Here is a 24,289-nt window from a genome sequence, read left to right on the forward strand (position 1 = left end):
TTTTAGGTTGAAATAAGAAAGTCAGTGTCACGAGCGGGATTCGAACCCACAACCTTCGGCTTGACACGCCGCTACTCTCAACCCCACCTTTTGAATAGGAGGCAAATAGGAGGGAAAATTCAAAAGGTGGGGATGAGATGGGAGGTTACTGCCCGAGGGGATCGAAGTCACGATAGCTCAATTGGTAAAGTAGCGGCGTATCAAGCAGAAGGTCGTGGGTTCGAATCCCGCTCATGACAATGACCTTCTTATCTCAACCTAAAACCTTAATTAATTCAATTGTATTAATTGGTCAAACGGTCAAAATTCGATTCTTTGATAGATAAATACCATGATCGATAGATGTACCGTTGTATTTTTCTAGTTCATCAAAGATGATAAATATAAACATTAACTAAATTATGCTGTTCTCTATTAAGTTAGCTATCAGGTTTTAGATTTTTTATTGTGGTGTAATAATAAACACATTTTGTGTAAATTTTGTTGATAAATATTGCGGATATAAAAGTAAATTATGTCTTATTTAGTATGAATACAATTTTGAACCAATTTTGAAAACAAATATAAATGATATTAGCTGATAGATATTAAGTTGAACACATGGAACTCTTTATAAAGACATTTATTGCATTGAAACAGTTAAACGTGGATCATAAAAGTGTTTGTTCTCATGCATAATAGTAAAAATTTTACAGAATAACTCTCAGTAATTTCTTCTTTCTATTTTTATTGTAAACGACATTTAAATTTACTGAAAAATAGAAGTTCAGCAGTTTTACTACTAAATGTTGAAATTACAAATATTTTTTTAAATTGGCAGCGACAGTTTACACTGTTTAACAATTATTGCACCATACTCTTGCATAAGGATTTAGTCTTATAACATGTTTCTACTATTCCAATTTATAAGGAAAATATTTTACTATATCCCTAAATGTGTAATCGTTTCACTCAATAAAGAGAAATACGAAATGAAAGTGGAAAATAATTTATTTGTTATTTAAAATGAGCATAAATTTTTAGTTTGAAAATCGTTTTTTTAAATAAATTATGTACAAGGAGAAAAATAATTATGAATATAAAGTTTAAATTACATAACTTTTATATTCGTGCTAACTGCTGGTACCAGTCCAACGACTACTCTTCGCTGCGAGCATAGCAAACTCTTCAAAAGCAAAACTGAATTATGTAAATTATGATAAAAAATTATTTATTTTTTATGCAGTAATTTAATGGTAAACACCGTCACGAGACGGAAGTGTGAAGGAAATTTTATGAATGTTATGAATTCCATGTAAAGAATTTCTCCGTCGCACCTATCTTGCAAAAACAAAAAAAAAATGAAACTGCAATTGCACCAAGATAAACGTGAGAGTGTGATAAGCTCTCAATTGCTCATTTTTAAAATGTTATATATTTATATAACGCAGTATAATATAAGAAGTGGTTTTTCAATCAATAGGGAAAAATGTTATTTGCCGATCATGTTATATAATTTTTCAAATATTTTTTTAAAAGAATATCTCGTTTGCTAATGAGACACGAGTTGTTAAACAATTTTCAGTTAGTGAATAGTTTCAGGGTCAACATTCATTGAAGACATGTAGAAATGAATTTCAAAAATATAAACAAAATACAAGAAAAATAAGCGATTTTTTTAAATTTTTAGCTTAATTTTAGTAGTTTGGTACTATTTAACGTATAGATAAGAAAATTCCTCAGATTTACAAGTAATAAAAGTAAAGTTTTTGTATCACAATTACAAACATTCATTAAAACATACACTTGTAAAAAAATGAACAGAAAAAATAAAACATTTCACATATTGGCCGAATAAGTGTAACGTACATAGCTTTCAAGTTAATATTTTTATTGTTACACAGAAGTTGAATTTACACCATACCACTTTTTTTTAAGTCGAGTGACAATTAAAATGACGATGCCATTGTTATTTATTTTATTATTTTCTTCCACTTTATTTATTTCCATCATAGATAATATTAATAATTTTTTATTGGCCTAATTCAAGAAGGGGTAGATAAATTGTGAAAGCTGAAGACTATTGAAAACAACATAATAAGCTTATTGGCTTAAAATATACAGGGTGAATTGCTACTCGTGCTACAAACTTCTCCAGTAGATTCTTCACCCTAAAATGAACAAAAAAGTTCATATTGTCCATGGTCCGATTCTCAACCATTTCAGAGTAATTTCGCTTTTTATCGATTTTGAAAGATATCACGTCCTGGCGTCGGAAAATCGTGATATCTTTTAATCTAAACATTTCTCTGAAAATCTAATAGCACCGTTGAAATTCCCGTTAATTTTTCAATAAGAAGATGACGGTGGCAAAATGTTTGGGCTAATTTTTTGTGTTTTATTTCAGCCAGAACTACAAAAAGAGTGGAAAATTGTGTAAATCGGAAAGTGTATAAAGTAATCCAGAGTTTCTAATTTTAGTCTCAGAAGGCAGCAAATTTGAGGAAAACTACCTGATTTAATAACGCTTCCAACGCACTCGTCATTTTCTTATTTAGTGGTTGTGAGACCAAGATGTTGATGACAAAAAGAGAAAAAATGGTGGTTCAAGGATTGCTAATGTTTGAGAGTGACTTGCTACTCGTGCTACAAACTTCACCAGTAGATTCTTGACCCTAAAATGAACAAAAAAGTTCATATTGACCATGGTCCGATTCTCAACCATTTCAGAGTAATTTCGCTTCCAGTCTATTTGTTTCTTATTTACCATCCGACGAATATTTTTTATGCATAAATGTTGTAAATTAGATTAGTTAATTTAAAAACAAACAAAAACGGAATTCACGACGTTCAATATTTGAGGAAGAAACGACGGTCACCAACGAGGAAGGAATGCGATTCGAGTAGTAAAAATTAATTTTCACTCCCTCAGAAAGTTTGCGTATTTGCCCATATCTTAAACTTAAGATAAGCAAGGAATTTTAACAATGTGTTCTGTAATAAATAATAACTCTCGAGATACGGTCTGACTAAGAAGTTTTTATTTATCATTCATACGAGTGTTCACGGTTGTACCTTAACCGAGGGAGAAATCCGTTGTTCACGTGCGCACAATTAGAAAAAGCAAGTGTGAACAGCGTGTTTCAATTTAGAAAAGGCTAAAACTACTAAAATGGGAGATAAAATCAGTTTTAAAAGTGGCCGCGATTTTGAACGACTTGTTTTCAACGATTTTATGTAGGTAAATTTCAAACTGGAACACGCCACCACTTTATTTAATGGAAACCTATCACCAGCTGACCCTATTAAAAACACAAACGTCCAAAAATAGAGGGCTCTCTAGCAATAAAGAAATGGCAAAATATTGGGACGTTTTGACGATCGGCTATCTACCGTGATGGTAGAATCGTGAAAAGCCGGGTCAGTTTTTTTTTAAAGCACAAAAATACTGTGTTTGCTACCGCCACCCCGCTGCAGCCCACACTATTTATATGAATGATATTTCGTATCGCGCTGTTTTTATTTGTCGAACATTACTTAGATTGTGAAACACGCCAGGAGAATCTTATAATCCACGTTACAAGTATCCTCCATTCCTATTGGAATCCTCGACACAATGATAATATTTCGGCTTAATTGTTCGAGTACATCAATGAGAGCAAAGGCGGGATGTTTTTTAGGTCAGCTTTCACTTCCAGGCAAATGGCGTTATGCACATTCCGCACAAATCCTGGTTGAAAATGAGCTTTCCAATAATTAAATTACCTGAATATTTCATAATATAAATATAAATAAAAAACCTGTTTGGTTAAACATCATTAAATACATAGAGGTATATTCCTAAAATGTTAATTATTTAGTTTAATGGTATATATATATNATATATATATTATAACGGTTGATACTAGATCCATTGTAAGAATTTTATATTACTTTATATAAGTCCCATCGAATTATTAATCAATAATATCATTAAATATAAGTAACAATTATGAACTGATGCAAAACGTTGAAGAAGAGTGAATGACAAAGAAAGAAAGATAAATAGATAGATACATAGACAGAAAGATATGTATGTATATACAGATAGAAGATGATAGATAGATAGATAGATATTTAAATAGAGAGAGAAAGAGGGCGGGAGAGAGCGAAATAGAGAAAGAGTGCGCAAAAGTGGAAGGGAGAATTGGTTTGAAAAGCTTTATTTACAAGGCGAGTGAGAGATTGGTAGATAGATAGGCACGCAGAGGCAAATAGATGGAGATGGAGATGGAGAGAGAGAGAGAGACAACCTCAGAAAGTGAGACTGTAAGAAAGGCAGTGTGAGAAAGAGATGTATGGAGATAGATAGATAGAGAGGGAGAGAGAGAGAAAAAGAGACAGAGGGGAGGGAGGGAGGGGGAGAGAGAGAGTGATAGAGAGAGATAGAGAGGATATTATATAAATACAGAAGTCGTAATAAACTTTTGCAATGCATTGTTTTGCAATTGATACTGCAAATCGTCAATTCCATACAGACAAGCTACAATGTAAATAATACGTCACTTGTATTGTGTTTTTCATGCAAATAGAAATTAGTTGAAAAAGAGTCAAGTAATAAATTGAGAGAACTAAACCAACAGTAGAAAAGTGTACTGTGCTTTTTAACTAAAATAGTATTCTGGATTTTATTGAACTAAATTTTACTATATTGTAATAATCCATGAATAAATCTTAATAATAAATGTATTCTTTTCTTTCACTGGTAGAAAAATGACAAAATTTCATGCCTGTAGGCAGAAATACTTCCACTTTTTTATTTCGATGTGATTATTTGAATTTTCTAGTTGTATTGTGCCTTGTTTCGTTTGTTGACGAAAAAATATTTCTTACGTATGAATATGGGTATGAAGGGTAATCGGCATGGGAGTCGTGTTGAGATTGGAATCTTACCAGTTAAGGCAGACGCCTGTAATTCATGTCGATTTCAAAACGACGAGGCGTCAACAATTTGAGGATGTTTTCCCGGTTTTAATTGCACGATAATATGTCGCCCTTTTAGCTGGCAAGAGTCGGAAAGATAAACTGTCGCTAAGATTGCCCAATCGAGGTCGTCCCAATGAGGACATAATTCTGTTTATAATTTGACCGTATATCATCCCAACTGCATAGTGCATACATTGTATTATCGAACGACTTGTTTGATCAGTTAAGTGGTTAAGTGAATCGCGGGTTTATATTTCCTCTGAAAACGATTTTCCATTTGTTTCTCATTGCTATATTAATATTGTCCCCATCCTTGGTCTAAAGCGAAAAAATTTCCTTTTGCCCTTCTAATTAAAAAAAAAATGTACCAAAAACCAAAATATATCAAAAAGCTAACAAGCAAACCTTGAGATATGTCTAGAAAAACAACGAGTGAAATCCTGCCATAATTTTAACATTAACCTGCCACAGCAATTAAGAAATTTCCAACTAACAATATTTTCAACAGTAATCAAATTTGAAAACATCCCAGCCTGGTAAAACGACGCTCTGGCTACACAGACCTTGTGCCATACACGCAGAATAGCCCATTTTACAAATCTACTGTGTATTTTTTCGCAGTAAGACATTGTCATTTCCGACTAAAATATTTCAAGTATTCCATGATACGCCTTTTGTTTTGTTTTTCGATTCAAATTCGCCTTCGTTCTAATCCAGATATCACGGATGAGATAAAGTATCGGTTTGATCACAAAGTAACGCCGGTTTTCCTTCGTCGCAATTAAATAAATTAGAGAACATGGCCAATAATTAAACTCTGATCTTCCAGGTGATTACAAAACGCTTTTGATAGAATCTTTTGATAAAATCTCTTTAATCTAGTTTTTAATTAAAACAAGGAGTTTTTTGTTTAAATAATTTTTTATTGAAGGGGAACAGATGATTCGATCGAGCCATTCCCCAGTGCACTTCAAGGGCGAGGTACCACTTCGAAACTTATCAACAAATTGCTATGTTTGTTGTGTAATAACAGCATTATTATCTTGTTGAAAACTTTTCATTAACGTAATAAATAATTACGCTTAGCTATTTAATAAAATTCAAAGAATTTACAATTTCCTTTTCAGGAACGTGTCATGTTAAATGGTTACCTTCCCACTAAATCTTTTTATCATGATGTAAATAAACAGCGACCTAAATTTCTGACTTTTGTAAGTGAAAGGAATTTTTATTATGTTCACAGTTCAGCTTTTATTACGAAGTTTTAAAAGTGTTTGGCTAGTACCGTTGGCCAAAATTGTAAATAAAAATTGTATTAAAATATTTTAACTTAAAGTTTTAAATAAATACATGTTGGCTGGAATTTGAATGATCAAGAAAGATACTCATTTAAATAATCAATTTTTATTATGATAAAAAGTTTTTTTTTTCAAAATGTAAACACGCCTTTTCAAGGAAATCTATATGTTTGATAGTTGGATTTGATATCATTTTTACTGTAAATAAATGTTGACCGAAAGGAAATCATATTAAGAAATAATCTACTTAGAAAATCAAGTTGACTCCCTGACAGTTTTTAAAAGCGTTTGGTAAAATAGGCAATTTTTATGGATTACGGTACGGCAAGATTGTGCACATTTCTGAGAACTTTTGGCAATCGGAGATTTTAATTTGTCAGGCATAGAGCTCAAAAAGTACAAACATATAATATTTGTTTGAAAGTATAAAATCGTAGTCTTCTGCCGCTCAACGTTTTCTTGAGTATTCTTCTTCCTACTCTGTGCTTGGCAAATGTGTATATTTTATCAATATTTAATGGGAAAATGAAGTTTTATTGCCTCTCAATAAATTATAATTCAAACTCAACATAGATGATTGATAATATGTAAATAGGTGGGTGTCAAAGTTTATTAATTAGGAAGGAAAAAACCCAGAACGCAACAAGAAAATTGATCATAAAGCGATTAATTACATTATTAATTAATTAAGTTTCGTCAATTAATAACAATATGGTTGGGCATTATCAAACTTAGGCCAAACTTAAGTATTTAATAATCGAGTGAAATAATGTTAACGAATAAAGTAATTTAATTAAATAATTAAAAACTAATATGATTTGTTCATGCATTACGATATCCGCTTATTATTTATAGGATCAACATAGTGGATTATTCGACATACTTATTAATTAAATTATAAATCAATATATTCTTTCTTGAAGGAAGAAATGTGGTTTTTAACAACGATTTCACTTATATTATTATACTTAATAAGTGCATCACGATTTCTTGCGCATTGCACTGATCCAAATTGCGCAAGGTGTTTCGACATATGCAAAGCGGATGAAAATCGAACGTTTCCCTTCGTCGCATTCAAATCAATTCAAATTTCATTAACGTTTATTTATCCAATTAAAGACGTTGCGCAAAATCTGGCAGAACATGGAGATCTAATTGTACGAAATTCCATCGGCGTTAAGGTCAAGGGGAAATTAGCCGGAGTAAGAAAGGAATGCCTGTGCCCATATGGCTCGGATTGTCGGCCTATGAATACAGGAATAGATGGATGATCGCGACGATCCAACTTCGGGGAGTTAATGGTTCATGTCTCGTTCATATTCACAATGCACTCCTTTTAGAATGTTCGGGCAAGGTCAATGCTAAACCGAGTTCCTATTTTTACAACCAAACTAACCCACATAAGACGCAAAAGGGGGTTTAAAATAGAGTAAGTACATCCCAGAATCTCCCTCGGCCCTGTAGGAAAACACTCTTGGGGTCACTAACCGTTACATTTCAAAAAATTCAACAAAGTTAAATACTGACGAATGAGAAATTGTCGGAATTAAACAACAAACTGCTTATTTAATCAAAAATATTATGTGTAGTATTTAGTGACAGTTAATTAATGATTATTTGGAGATCGTGATATGCGGTCTTATGTGATGTAGGTTTAGAAAAACATTTTCTTTATGCCAACGTTCTTTGTTTCGATCCTGTTCAGTACTCAAAGTGTGTGATATCTCACTAACACTCCCAACACGACACACAACCGCGACACTTCTCCACAGAAAACACACACTTTGAGCCCTGACGATGATCTAAATAAAGATCGAAATGTTGGCACAATAAAGAAAATGTTTTTCTAAACCTACATCTCACAAGACCGCATATCACGAGCTCCAAATAATCAAAAATATTATTATAAACAATCTCTGTTAGAAGAAACTCAACTCACGGTAGAAGAGTTGAGAATAACGCTAATTTTGTAATTAGTAGATCATGATTTTAGAATAGCTAATAAGTATTTACTAAATTAAAAAGTTAACTGTCTATTTCTTGCATTTCCTGAATTATAGTAGGTCTATACTCATTTATTTAATTTTTGAATTTTATATCCATATGTCAATCCAGTTGCTTATATTTCAGTTTTCTTGTCGACGATGCAACACTATTTTTCACTGAATGTCATCCCGTATGTTCCTGTTATTCGGTTTTCTGGTGGTGACAGATCACGGGAATAAAGCAATACAGCATTGGTTCTAGGGCGCTTCCCTGGGGAACACCAGCCCTTATATCTACGGGTTCGGAGGATTTGTCCTCTTGCATTACACGGAATAGGCTCTTTCTGAGAGGTTGGAGGAGGAAAGTTGTATCGTACTTGGTTGGGGGAATTTTTTAGTTTATGTGCTAAGATTTCATGCCAGACTGTATCAGAGACTTGAGATACGTCCAGATACATGGCAGAACAGATACGTGTTTCTTCCAAAGCATGAAAGCATATAATTTAAACATATTTCCGGATTAGAGAAACACTAGATTATGAATAGATTTTAGTTTGAATAATGATTATGCGTTGGTGTCTGAAATAACCTAGTTGTCAGTCTAACCCAATCCACCTTAGAAGAAAATTTGGTCGATTCGCTATGACAAGCCTAATTTGTAACAATAATAAAACCAATCCAACCCTACCAGTATTTTTCATCTTAAATCAATTCTCGTAAAATAATGTTATTTTTTAAAGCATAACCTTTTGGTAATTAAACGATGAAACAGCCTGGTCATTTCTTGTGTATAAACAGTCAAATTAACAATTGTAAATTTATTGTTAGTAAACGAGAGTTTAATTACTGCAATCAGTCCAGGTTAATTGCGTTTATTTACAATTTCACTGTGTTGACAAGAATCTTGCTTGTTATTGCAAGATTAGGACATGTGTAAAAGTACGATTGACTGTCATTAGGTACACTTCGCAGTTTGTGAACATAAAGGAAAATATTTTTTGCCACTCTCTCCATCTCCTTCTATCAATCGAAAAAGATGTTGGATTTAAGAGTCTATTATTGGGTTGTCCGGAAAATAATGCAGGATTTTGGTATTAAACAAAAAAAAAGAAACTAGTTACTTTAAAGCAATGTTCTTTAATCAAAATAATTTCCCANCTCTCTCTCTCTCTCTCTCTCTCTCTCTCTCTCTCTCTCTCTTTCTGTCTTTCATTCTCTCTTTCTTTCTCTCTCTCTCCATCACTCACTAACTCACTACACGTTTACAATACGCGATGACAGGGCTTTTTTTTGATGCCCTCATGTAGAACTGACACAATCAAATTTTTTTTTAATAATTCAACAAATGGAAACTTAAGCCCAACATTGACAAAAAGTAAGTAATATTATTCCCAAAAAGGAGGCCCGCAGAGTCATATAACGTAAATGACGATAATTTTCAAACACGTTGGGAATGTTACATCCTCCATATCAACCTTTACTGTGACAAAATCATTGGAGCACATCACAAATTATTCCCGTAACTAAATCAAAAATCTGGCTTAAATGTTAGTAAAAACAACTAATCCTTTTTTATTTAAGACTCATATTATGTTACGCCTGCCTGGTTTGGTCAAATACACGTAAAACCAATTATGACAAACTCCATTGCACAGAACAATTGTCAATGTCAATGAGCCAATGGTAGATGCATTCCACGGGTCGACTGCTATTGACATATGCACTCTATTCTTCGCGTGCCAAGCATATCCACACACCTTTACTGGGTGATAAAAATTTTTGTGAAATTTGGTGAGAACAGCCCTCATCAGCAATAAATGAAATTGTTAATTATAATACGTGCCCTCTGATTTATCAAAAAAATAAACACAAGAACTTGACATATATCCTATTTCAATTTAATCTTTTAATAAAAGTATTTTTCTTCCCTTTTTCGTTTGTTATTGTTTTGATAACGATAATAACTTTTTTTTACCTAGGAGAATTGGATGTTTACAGCAAGTAATACTAAAACGATACTGCTTCAGTTCATAAAGAAAAAGTGTCTTGAACTCTTCACTATAAATTATAAATTATTTTATTTCTCATGACTTTCTGATCGACAATTTATGCGTCCTTATTGTACGAATTTATGTCGATGTCAGCTCGGTGGGTAGCCAGAGCATCTCTTAAAATGTGCACTCCATTCTGGGACAAAACAATAAATGAGCGCACTGCTTAGAAGTGAATCAATCAGGTAAAAAATACTACGCCAAGACAAAGTATCACAATTTGTTAGTGAAAATTCGGTTTTCGCGTCAATGGGACAGGATTATTCAGTGACTGCCTAATGGTACGACCTCCTGGTACTGCAGGATCCATTTTTCGTCGTATGTGACAATCCGGTCAAAACATGTCTTTACTTCTTTTCTGTGAAAGCAATGAAAGGCAAATGTTTAGACGGTCAAGCTTGTTACAGTCGGTCAATTTATGAGGAACTGATTTGCTCAGTTTCCACGTCTTCCTAGGTCGATCGCTTTCGTTGAACACTGTGGTAAGCACCTGACATGTTTGACTCTTTTAAGTTCTATATCTTGGCTTAATTCGTTTTCCTTCAACAAAGGTTTATCAATCTTGGTTTATATTCAATCCCCTCATTCCCAGAAGCAAACTTTTTGAACCACTTTTGAGCAATGCGATGACGATTGTTTCATCGCCGAATGCATTGCCAATTTTATGAGCATCCTCGGCCGTCCTACTACCGAGCATAAAATTCAAACAATAGGCACGTATGAATTATAGGTTTTGAAGCCATGAAAAAGTAATATTTTATAATTTGCAGTGTATACAAGACACTTTTTCTTTATAAGGCTGACACATTATACCTTCGGTATTACATGCTATAAACATCTAATCCTCCTATGTAAATAGAAATGTTGATTAGCAGTATTAACACAATAACAAATAAAAAACCGCACAAAATTTTCTGGTTACGAGGTAAATAATGTATGCTTAATGACAGATTGTATATAAGCGAGAACCTGAAACTCAATTAATTTGGTACATTGTACATATTATGAATAAAACTTACTATATTATTGTTAATTTCGAAAAACATATTTTATCAATTAAAAAAGTTAAAAAAATTAAAGGTGGGCTTATGCAAAGACTGAACAAAATGCACCTTTTAATAATAAATTGAGTAGGAATCAATTTACAAATTTATCACATGATGTTGGCAAATCAACGAGCATTGTTTGATATTAAAAGTACGATTGGCTATTTACCGAACAAAAATGATATGATTAAATTGTATTAAATTTTTGTTGTTGTTGTTTTCAGATCAACGTGGTTTTATTTATAACACATTAAATATTGGCCGTATGAATTAACATCGCAAATACTCTGTTTCCTCTTGAAATCATAAGCGCATAAATTGTTTTTTCCATTACTGTCTAATAATACCTAAGCAGAAGTAATCTTTGATCTTATTTTCAATTTTATTGTCATTACCCGAGATCGGATTTACCCTCGAGGCTTTAGGGGATGATCCAGCTTATTAAAACCTCCAACAATGTTCCTCTTGGAAATGGATGATTGGACAGGGCCATTTTTGTTCTCGAAGTGTCTTTCTGACATGTCCGATTATAAATTTCGAATCGATTCCGGGTCAGGGAAATTTACACCACAAAAACAAAACAGCAGTGATATCTGAAATTTGTCTGTAAGAAAATAAGGCAGAACCAGATCGAAATGATTTTTGTACTGTAATCTTTCTTATCATGATCTTATTATGATTTTTATGATGTTATGATTTCCTATTATTTGTCACAATGACGTTCATTCGCTTCCAACCATCCATGCAAATTTATAATTGCGTCCCGGAGATATTTTCTACTTGGAATTTCATCCGCCACGGCTCCTTTTTGCCCTTTGTCTCTCTGCTGGCGGTAAAGTTCAAGTCGAAATATTATTTTTACTATCGGGTTGTCCGGAAAATAATGCAGGATTTTAAGTTTTCATTAAAAAAAATCTATATAAAATATTCTGTTTACGTTTACAGGATTACTCATTTGTATGAATGTCAANTTGATTAAAGAACATTGCTTTAAAGTAACTAGTTTCTTTTTTTTTGTTTAATACCAAAATCCTGCATTATTTTCCGGACAACCCAATAATTAAAAAATAACAAACCCGCAACAGTTTCTGTTTGCTTTTATTGTGCAGTGTGATATTCAATGTCTGTTCATCATCACTGACCTTGCCGAAAATCGAATTGAGAATGTTGCCTCTTATTGAACAGAAGCCGCTTTGTTGACGCTAATTAACTCCATCCCTCAAAGAATGACGGCGCATTGTTTATGCTTTATTCAAAAGTAATTATCTTTTAATTAGTTATATCTACATTATAGCTGTGTATATACATTTTTTAAATAAAACCATTTTTTGGCCTAGTTATATTTATGTTGAAAAAAACCAAAGCTTGTTTATCAATGCACAGAGACAAAGATAAAGACAGTATCATAGATAATTTTGTTGTTTGTACTTTTTGTTTGAAAATTTGGTTTGTACTTTAATCAGTACTACTAACATGAAAAATTTCTTCAAAGATATTACTATCCAATATCCAAATCTGTGTTTTACTAAAGATCGCACCAGTGTGGATATGCAATCCCATTTATGCATTTCCGATATTGTCTTTAGCATACTATCCTGTTGCAGTAAGCACTCTTGCCATAAATAGAAAATAGTTCCTACGCTTACGCTTGAATATAAAACGGACAGAGTCGGAAAGCCATGAGTGAGAGTGGGTTTTAAGATTGGGGGTTCTAAGCGTCTCCTAGTTAATACAGGCTGCGACACCCGATTCCATTGCGGTTTTTCTGAAACGGCGAACTATTTTGTATTCAGTCCGATGGGCGACATAAGCACCTGGCTCCGTATTAGTTCTGCGCGTTTTTCCCTTTTCCCATTCGTAGTTTCCATAGTGCACAAGAGTCGCACTGCACTTCGCAGCTGAGGCCGCCTATCCAGACGCTTTTGTTACACCCGGACGCGTCATTACTTCACTCGACAAAAAAGCATATCCGGCATAAGTCGTGTTTTCAATAGAACAGGACTTTTATTAGATGACTTGAGCCTCGCAACACTTGCATACCCATGGCCCTAACCAGTCCATGAAAATATAGATACAACGCCCTACAAAGAAAATTTACTACGCGCTAATAACAGTAATTGGTTTATTCAAGCGTTTATCATTTATTTTAATGAAAATATATTTTGGACTTTTTCTTAAAGCGTAGTATAGATTAGATTGATTTAAAGCTTAATTAATAGAGATATACAATATAGTTATTTTTTATTTAGCTAGAAAAGTTCTATTTCTTACAAATTCTACATTAAATGGTAGACAACCATTAAAACAATGTTCAGTCGTAAAGGTATTTTCTCTATATTGGGCTAACTTATGCGGATCGATAATTAGTTCGAATTAGTTTGGAAAAAAAAAAACTTGTGATGTTGCCATAAAGCCTGAATTAAATTAAAACAAAACAGTTAAATTTATTAATTATATTATTAATTTAAAGCTTGTGAATCTTAACATCAAATTATTTCGTATATAAGTAAGTGAATAAATTTCCATGATATCTAATGGAAATATGAACTATAGCGAAAACTTAAGAGGTGTATAATGTTACACGTATTTATTTATTTACGTGTTTTTTACGAGGGTTTGCAACAGCAGAGGTCATATAAACCCTCAGGGTCCCGGTGTTCTTGAAAAAAAGCCCATTTGTAAGTATGTCGGGTTCGAATGCAGGGCCGCTGGATTCGACTCGCGATTTTTACCTTACAGTGATGAGCACCGCGTCAACGCCTAAACCGTTGCGGCCACCGACGCCCCTACACGCGTTTATTATTATTATTTTATCACATACTTTATTTATAAAAAAAGTATTATATTACGTTCTTATCATTAAATTGTTTAACTACTGTTTTGTCTATCGTGACGTTGACCTTGAAATTTTTCCTCCATCTCAAATTCGAGGGGCAAACAGGATCTGCACAAAGGACTGATGGGAACTCCGTTGACAATGGACTGCGGAGGGCAAGTGTTTCCAGACTTATGGATAAAGTAATGCCCCTAGAGCCTGGAAAAGCACCGGCGTACAATAAAATAGAGATAGTGGGATACAATAGCTCTCAAAGAGGGCTCTAGAAACAGGCACAGGCTCTCTATCTGGTAAATGGTTCTGCTCTCAGTACGGTAGCATTGACCAATTGGTCAACCTATTTCCACTTATTTAACAAAAAACGATTGTATGCTTTATACATCAAATTTTTTTTTCATCTTCCGATCATCTAAATAAATGATACAAAATGAAGCGTGTTTAAATTTTAATAATGTGTGTATGTTTTTCAGACGACAGTAACCCTAATGCCAGGAAGTTGAATGACACCATTTGAATGAATACGCATACAGGGCCTCAACATACTAGTGTCCTCCTATAATTTAAAAAAAATCTTTTAAACAGAATTTTTATATAAGTTTCGCTTTTCAACATTGCAAAAATTAAGATTTTTTCAATTTCTTAAAAAATAAAAAATAAAATTTTTTGTTTTTTAATAGTAACCTTCATTTGTAGATGAATGACGAAAACCATTGGAAAATCGGTTCATAAAAAAGATGGCATTTCGAAAATAGCACGTTAAATCAGCAGCTATAAAAGAAACTTCACCATTGTTTTTAAAACAAAATTTCATTTATTTGGTTGAACACAATATCATAAAAATTTATTTGATTTGTAAAATTAATTAAGCAAAGTACTGTAAATTTAGATAGCTGAGAGAAAAATGAAATAACGTAATTAACAATAACTGTTCAAAGTTTTTCCCTTCATTTGCAATAAAATAACCTATTTATAATGTACTATTAATTATACTACAAAGTTTGTACCAGATAAATTATTTGCAAATTTTATGAAATCATTGATTTCATGAATGTTTAGTTATTTTTACAACAAATATTTAATTGTGGTGACATTATGATCATGTGGTGAAACAGTGCTGATCGATTTCCAGTATCTGATGTAACGTGTTTCTCAAATTCCGTGTTTAATTTGTAAAAATTTAAGAACCAATTTTCTGTTTTCGTCGTTTTTAACCAAATCGACTTAATTTGATGAATCTGCAAATTAAAATGTAGGGTACCGTTTAAAAAATAATTTTTTAATTTTTTTTAAGAAATTTAAAAAATCTCTAATTATTGCAATGCTTGAAAATAGACGCTTGTGCTAAAACATACTGTTTACTTTTTTTTAGGTTGAGTTAAACCCAAAGGGGGGGGGTCGTAGTAAGTTAACACCCTTGTAGGTCTAGTAAAAAATAAATATTTTTTATTTTATATTTTACATTTATGTGTTAAATTATACTCTTTTTGTAGTAGAATATTATTATTTTTTCTTAACTAATATTATTGTAATATCTGTTGTTAGTGTAATGTTTTTTAACAATTAATTTTTGCTTATAAGCTTTGAAAATATATGTTTTAAAAGAAATTTATGAATTCTTGACAGACGTTTCCTGTTTTCATCAGCAAAAATATGTATCCTGTGACCAGGTGCATTGAAGAGTACATGCATGGACTAGACACAATATTGGTTTTTCGAAATTTGAACTGAAGTGAAACTAAATTCCCTCCCAAATTTGATAAACTTGTGCTAACTGTGAAGGCGGGATTGGTAGGATTTTCATTCTATGCCTTATCTTACCCAGGCCCAATTACAATGCTTGAAAATTATAGAAGCCAGGCATGGGCAAAGTTGTCCAGCGGCTAGCTTGTGGACATTGGAAAGAATTTTTTTTTGTAATTTCCATTTTGGGTTTCTGTCAAACAAGACTCTAGTTCAGCAAACTCTTAATGTCAATCATTGCACGGAAGCACGATCACGAAAGCCTGCAATGAGCTTTTCATGGGCTTCTATTCTGTGAAGCTTGCTTAGCTAGCAAGTCTACAACATCATTGTCATTTATTTCAGCATTGGACCAACAAAATCCGAACTCTTGCCAGTGTTAAAGTTTCTTCGGTCCTCGACCAAAGAAAGATAAATTTTAGTCATTTTTAAGATATCAAGACTTGTTTATTGCTTTGGTAATAACATTGCTTTTTTTCTCAGAAGAACAACAATTATTTGAATTATATTGGAGCTCAGATATAATTTTTTTTTCTTCTATTATGACAGCACAACCGACCTGATTAATACTCCTGTATTTATCTGTTGGTGTGTGTGTGTGTGTGTTTCCTGACAGTGCATGACACGTGAAAAGGGTTAAATATTTATTACAATGCGCCAATGAATAGAAATGGGAAAATATGAAATTTAGTTCCAAATTCCAGCTGGAATTTATATTGCTCAGAAAAATAACAAAAACATATAAATTCCAAGTAGATAATATACTGTAAAACAAATTGGCTCTCATATAACCAAATAAGGTTGCCCGATCGCAGGAATTTCACGTTGGGGTTTTATACCATTTATGATTCATGGAATTCCTGAAGAAAGTTAGTTTATTCAATTTTGAATTTTTTATAATAATATGGTTTTTCCACTGGTTAAACATTTAAGAGGGGAGCTGATTGAAAAATATATTGCGTGACAAATTCAAGTTTGATCCTCCGAAAAAGAAGTTCGTAAATAAATATTTTCTTTGAAATGAATGAATAACGATCCTAAACGCAATCTGAACTTTATTTCAATAAGAAATAACACTTTCACAAAGACATTTACATCAATAAACATGTGGATTTAGTTATGAGAACGTATATCTGATGAAGGGTACATTTACAAGAATTGAGCTGCCATGGACTTTGAATGGATCAGCGTGCGACCTGTTTACGCTGCGAGAGGAACTAAGCGATGCTGTGCGATTCCTCGCGATGAGGTTTTACTAATCGCAAATGATTTCCTGTTTCATGGATCTGGACAATATGTTTTGATCTTTCTTCTATCAAATTAACGTTGAAGCGTTATTTATCATCTCAACATTCTCAAATTATAACTTTACTTTCAATATTGAGGGATTAACTACAAAATTATACTAAAAATAAAATAAGATCGTTACACATTGGGGTGTATATTTACGAGGAAGTAAATTCCAATTTTGACCGATATTCTGTAGTAAGTTTAGGCGAGTCTTTCTTAGCTGATTACATTGCATGACGCTGTCCAAGGGAGTTATTATAAGTGTTACTATCAGGCTGTAAGATGATCCAGTAAGTAACTACTCCTTTTATAGACCGAAATATTTTATGGTTCCTTGAGCTACTTGCGTTTTTGATAACCCGTATTTTCCGCCTAATCACAGCATATCACGAGCAGGGTAAACGCCACATAATATAAAAAGATTCTTATTGTTGATTATATTTATACAAATGTACAGATTATATTTATACAAGATATAGAAAAAATCAAAATTGTGTACATAAAGACGTTAAAGATTTCGTTTTTCTTCTCGTCTTTGATCTCATGAACATGTTCCACGGAGGAGAAAATCCTGGATGACATGTTAAGTCCCATCAAGAATTTTCTTAACTTTTTTCGTTTTACACGTAGGTATTTAAAAAAAAGGTTTCTTTTGCACGAGAAAAAGACATCTGTTTGGCAACTTTCTTTATATAAATGATATTTTCAAAATTAATGAAGTAAACTTTATTATTCTTTGAGCTTTCTTATTAAACTTGAATATTTTTTTATTGCTTAAACTTATATTGCCCGTTTAAACGTATTATAAATAAATTTAAAATCGTTCACTACGTGTAGGAATTTTTTTAGCAAAAATAAAACAACGCCATTTAAGGAACAAAATAAAACTCGCGGTCTTTTTAAGTATTGCTTCATAAAACGACCCCTTGGGTGCGAAGCCGTGAGATTTAGTATCCCCGCGAGAGAAGCTCCGAGAATATCCGTTGCCTAAGGTTCAAGCCTCATGTCAGTGAATTACTTTTATTTCTCACTGAAAATTAAAGTTGTTCACGTCTACATCATCCGCGGCTATGGCAGAAATAAAACTCAGAAATGTGCGGTGCCGCTTTTCGATTTTCACCCCTCCAACATAAAACCGGAGTTGGAATTCCCCCAACATAAAAACAAAATTGGCGAAGTAATTCCCAAATACTTACTATTATGACAGTGGAATGCAATGAATGAAGAATGACGGAAAAATTAATAAAATTATATTAGATAATAAAAAATAAATTACATACATATAAACAAACAGGATAGTCCTAGATTAATTCATTGATCGAAATTCTGCCAATCGAACTCATGATTTATTTAATTATTTCTCGTTTTCATCCTTGGCTTATTTTGTTCAACAGAAAATTTAAGAATTTAAAAAATCCAAAATTGCGTTAGAGTTTTTCAACATCCATCTCATCGATTGGTAGTGTGAGATACAGAGCAATTGACAATTGGCCAAAAACAAGAGCATATATTTTAAATATTAAGTTTTAGGAATATCAATTAGTTTTTGTTGAACTTGGTGTTTTTTGTTTACCGAACACTAGAATTAATAGATAAATTTTTCTCCTATACTCTCTGCCGGCTAACGAATGTGACTGTCGAAAAAATCCACCCCGTGTCACAATGACATTCGGGTTTTTTACGCCGTTGTTAATGTAAGGATTATAAATTGAATAAGTGCCGCTGTAAATCCGCTCGAACGGGTTTCTTCTCAAGCTTGAAAACGCAAGAGCGATAAAATTTGCGGATTTAGATCCTTGAGGGCCGTTTGGAATCACAAAACTGAGTGGGCGCTGCGTAATAAAAAGTTATTAAGTATCACTTCATTAAGCAGCTGCTAAGGTTTTTGCAAACATCATCCGTCCCATTTCTGCTATTACGGTACGCGGCAGAATATTGTTGGGTTTACTTGGTTTTTACGATCTGGCTAACAATTTTTTTTAATCTCTTCTATAGAATTCGTGAAATGAAGTTAGACAAGTGCCTCATAAAGTTATATTATTTAAAGTCCATTAAAAATGGTTTTTAAAAAATCTAGTTAAAAGACAAGTTTTACTTAAAAATTAAATCTATATTATCCAATTATCTAATTGGACAATAAATTTTATATTTTAAATTATGTCGGTTTGTAAACAAAGTTGGTACATTTTAATAACGATCGGCTAATGTTAACTAATTTGATATTTGATATACTATGAGAGCTTTTTGCTAGATCAATGCGAACTACTTTTTTGTGCATATAGACGGGATCATTTTACAATATTATTTTAATATAATACGCATGTTTATGTTTTATTTATTTTTATTTGTTTGTGCTAGTAGATCCTCTGGTCGTGGGTGCGATGCCCACGGTCGCTCCATGAATATCTGCCCTCTCCTTCTCCCACCAAAAAATGCTAGTCATGAGTAATAACTCGTTCACTGTTTTTCTTAGTCGAACTTAAAGTTTCAACTTTCAACTAGGACCTACGACAAACAATTTAAATGGGAAGAAAAGCAACAAGATCCAAAACGAAGACACCTCTCCAACGACAAAGGATAGCAACGGCAAACAGCTCCGGCTTTGATCGAGGGAAAAGAAGTATGTAATAATAGCGTTTTGTTTTGGGACATAGAAGACGCCATTTCAAGTTTTGTTTTCTGCAAGCGACAATTATGATTTACAGGCGTTGGTTTTAAATGTCGAGGATATGGCAACACTGCACCTGGAATACTTTCCAAAAACTGATATTGGCAAAAAGGAGACTTCCCGGATAGGCGGCCAATTTTTGCGTTCTGAATCAGGCTTGCTTACCTGGGAAAAACAAAAAGGCGCATTAGAAAGGGAACTCATGAAACCTTCAAACAGCGCCGAAATGCACTACATACTGGCGACATCGAAGAAGAAAGAAGTCGAGACAATCAGTTGATATTTTTATAGACTATGTGAAATCGCGAATCGGTGCAGCGTGGATGACGCCGCTTAATCACCTACGCAATGGGGGAATTTAAGATTCCGAATTCAATAAAAAAGTTTTAAATGGAGCCAGCACGGTGGCCGAATTTAAACGGAAACTGCCAGTATATGAAGAAATTCAACAAGAATCCCGAATGTTAAAATAAATTTTACTTCGCCTACAAGAAAGAAGAGAACAAGAATCGAAATGCCAGTCGTAATTGCTCCTATTAGGGATAAAAAATCATAAGTCTGAAGATTGTGGGTCCAAGGTACAAGGGATAAATGTTTTAATTGCAACACTTTCGTAGGGTATGTGTTGAAAAATTGCATCGAAAAACATAATAGGTCGTACAGAACACTTTCAATCTCGGATTCATGAAAATATGCTTGAACGCCCAACATGCCGAAACATAAGCCCCCTTCGACTCAGGATCCGACCTAAATTTAATGAAGTGCCCGTTTTTACGTAAAATTAAAAATATTCTGTCTTGCTTTTACCGTAAAATTGGTGGGATTTGGTTCGAATGAACACGATTGGAAATTTCAGGTGCCCGATCACCATGACAACGATAATTACGTTGAAGAACTCGTTAAACCAAAGGATTTTCATGAGATTTTGATAATTGAAGTTAACGATTTCGATATAAAGGTAAATACAGCATCCCTCCGGCATTATGTCACAGATACTTAAGAAGGATACATTCCGAGCGAAGAAAAATATCTGCCACTAAAATGAAACTGATTTTACCTGATGACGTACTGCTATAAGAATATCCGAAACGATTATCATGCGCCGAACTCAAAATGGTCGATATCATAACAACTGAATACAGTGAGAAAGCAGATACAAAGCTCATGAATATAAAATAAAAAATCAATAAACAAAGAACACTTCGACGGCCATTTTCAAAAATCAATCACTCAGAGGCCATAGAATACACACAGTTTTTTCCTACTGGAAAAGTTAGTTACAAATTTTTCGGACCTTACAAAAAAAGTGCACGTCGTGGGGCAGAGAGATTCTTCTCAAAGATAGGCAAAACGGAGGGACCGAACAAAACGTCCAGTTGCCGATATGATCACACTGGCGAACATCGTTTCGGAACGAATTCGAGAAGAGAATACTTCACGAGCGCTTAAAAGAAAATTGTGGACTTTCATGTCCAGAAGAACCTCGCATTTATGTATGATATAAGCGAATAGTCGTGAGATTTCTCTGTGGAATAGAACATTACACTGACACACGCACTCCACACCTACGACATTATAAAAGATGTCACACAGACTTAACACTGAAGATGACGGAATGACGGAACACGTCTGGCAGACCACCTCAGCATGGATAGGTAGAATAGGATGATCGGCAACGACTAAATTACATTATTGAATAATATTACATTCGCCATTACTTTGATAAAGTTTTTTTTTTATTTTACCTACATATGTTTATTTTATTTTATTCCTTTACCTACATCCATCTATTTGTAATTGTTTGTTAATGTCATAATCTCCTTTTATAAGTTTTTCAGTGAAATCTATTTTGGTTATGACCATTTCATCTCATTCCATTAAACTTTAAAAAAAATAACTAACATTATTTTACTTTGTAAAAAACTTTCTTTTTAATATATCCATAACTTTTTTCATCTACATCATTACTAGCCATTGTCGATATTGAGAAATTAATATATCGGTAATTTATAGACTCTCAGTAACTTTTTTCCTTATAAAGGAGGAGGGAAAACTTTTATATATTGCGCAAGTTTAAAATTGGTTCCATCGATATTTTTGATAGCTTCTAGAATTATATTTTAATGAACTTAGATTCGGGTGAGATGGCCGTTTCGAGACCCTTGTAACACGGCAGTATCGCGGGCGAAATCTTCACGGCGCTCCATTGCCCCGGGGACAACACGAACCGATAAATTTGTACGGATCGTGTGGTCAGGACAAATCGTGACGAGTCTCAATCCCCCAAGGTGCGAAAAGTTCACTAAACCCCTCTGTCAAATTGGACCGCCGGCGGGTCGACTCGTCGATCAACATAGATTTATGAGCGAGTTGACCAATGTGGTAATGAAAATCACCTATTAGCCGTTACTGGTAACCCACGAGGGCGGAAACAAGCGATAAAAAAAGGTGCCGAAAATAAACCGGTTAGACATCCACCCTTGGCACGGTTTTCACTGTCGGGATGCATAGTTGATCAAAGGCGTTCCAGAAACTGACTCGGCTTGTCTTTTTGAAAGGTTTTCTAATAATGTTCCTAGGGATTTATAGGCAAGGTCGAGGCCAGATTCAAAACGGCCTGTAAAACCAATCGGACTAGCTGGTGGGCCACATAATTCCAGCAAGCAGGCGTTGTTGCTAGTCTATTCAAAAAAAGTTGTCGTTCCAACCCTTTTTATTTTAGTATTTGCGTTATGCAAGTTATAAAAAAAAGTTATTTTAAATATTGTAAAACTAATCGATTTATTATTATGTTAACTTCATAAACATAAGACATATTTAGTATTTCCAAGTCAAATGTTGTTTTTTAGAAAATGATGCGCACAAAATTTTTAAATTTTTTTTTATGTATATGTTATGTTGTAAATTCTCTCATTTCCTTCTTTTCTCTCTCCTCTCGCTCGCTCCTATTTCCCATTTCCTGTCTTGCAAACGTAATCAAAAGTTTTAGTACATATTTGTTATCCTTGTGCATTATTAACAGTTTTGGAGTTAAGATGATAGGAATAGGTTCTTTTTCGACGAAGCGTAGGTAAAAAAATGCACAAGAAACGAAATTTAAGTCACGCTTATGCACCCCAGCTCATAATTTTAGTGAAATCGACGCAGTCGAAATGCAACTAATAGTAACCAACTTACTATTTTCAAGGGTAACCAAAGTTATACAAGTTTAATACCTTTCTACAGTGACTCTTCAAAATACTAGGTTTGTCATTGTTAGTTGAGTTTAAGGAACACCGAACTAAAAGTTATTTCGATGCAATAATACTAATAATTTCTTTCAACTAAAAATCTTTGTGTAACATATTTGTTGAAATGATAAAGTTAGTGTCACGAGCGGGATTCGAACCCACGACCTCCGGCTAAATACGCCGCTGCTCTACCATTTGAGCTATTGTGACTTCGATACACTTGAACACCAACTTCCCATCTCAACCTACCTTTCGAATTTTCCCTCCTTTTTGCCATTTTTTAAATGTGTAATCAGGATTCGATTCTCGGCGACAAATGAAATCGAAGTCAGGATAGCTCAAGTGGTAGAGCAGCGGTGTATTTAGCCGAAGGTCGTAGGCTATATAAAATTATTATTTTCAATTGTAATTATATTGATATAATTGATATCAGCCTTCAGAATTATAATTTGTATTAACATTCAAGAAATAAATGTATTTATAATAATTACGGATTCTTGAGTTGAAAAGAAACGTGTTAATCGGTTTTTTATAATAAATATACGGTTCAATTTAGTTTGGTTAGTAAGAAAATAAATACATTTGTGATGTTTGAAGACATATGACAACACAAAAGCGTTAAATTTAAATTTAAAATAGTTTTTTTTTAAAGTAACGATTATATAGTTGCATTTAGCTACAATTTGGATAATATCTTTCGCATCATAAACCCTTGATTAATTAGCTTGGAATTCGTTACAAATACTATCATAAAACCGTACATATTGTCTTACGTTCTTATAGTTAATTAATCTTACTTTATAGTTGTTTACTTTTTCATTATATTGATGAATATCACTTGGGCCATCGTTTATGAAGATATTTATAATTTTCTTTTTAAGCTGACATTTGATACGTCTTAATCAAGCTTATTAAAAGAGACATTTTAAGTGACTATAAAGAGTATCATAACTAACTCCAACGAATATAAACCACTGATTTGGAATAAACCATTGGGTCATTGACAGTTTATTACTATTTGGTACATTTGTTGTTTTTATACCGGGATCTTTTTATGCTACTTTGGATAGTTTTTTCCCGGGGTCTGCACCTTGATTATCAACATAAATAATGTATAAGAATATAAAAGCTTAGATAATTTTACTCAATTTTTTTAAATTTTATTTTTAGTTGAAAGCTACCTTATAGTTATTCATTGACA

Source organism: Cimex lectularius, unplaced genomic scaffold, assembly GCF_000648675.2.
Source record: "Cimex lectularius strain Harlan isolate CLEC.00 unplaced genomic scaffold, Clec_2.1 scaffold149, whole genome shotgun sequence".
NCBI lineage: Eukaryota > Metazoa > Arthropoda > Insecta > Hemiptera > Cimicidae > Cimex > Cimex lectularius.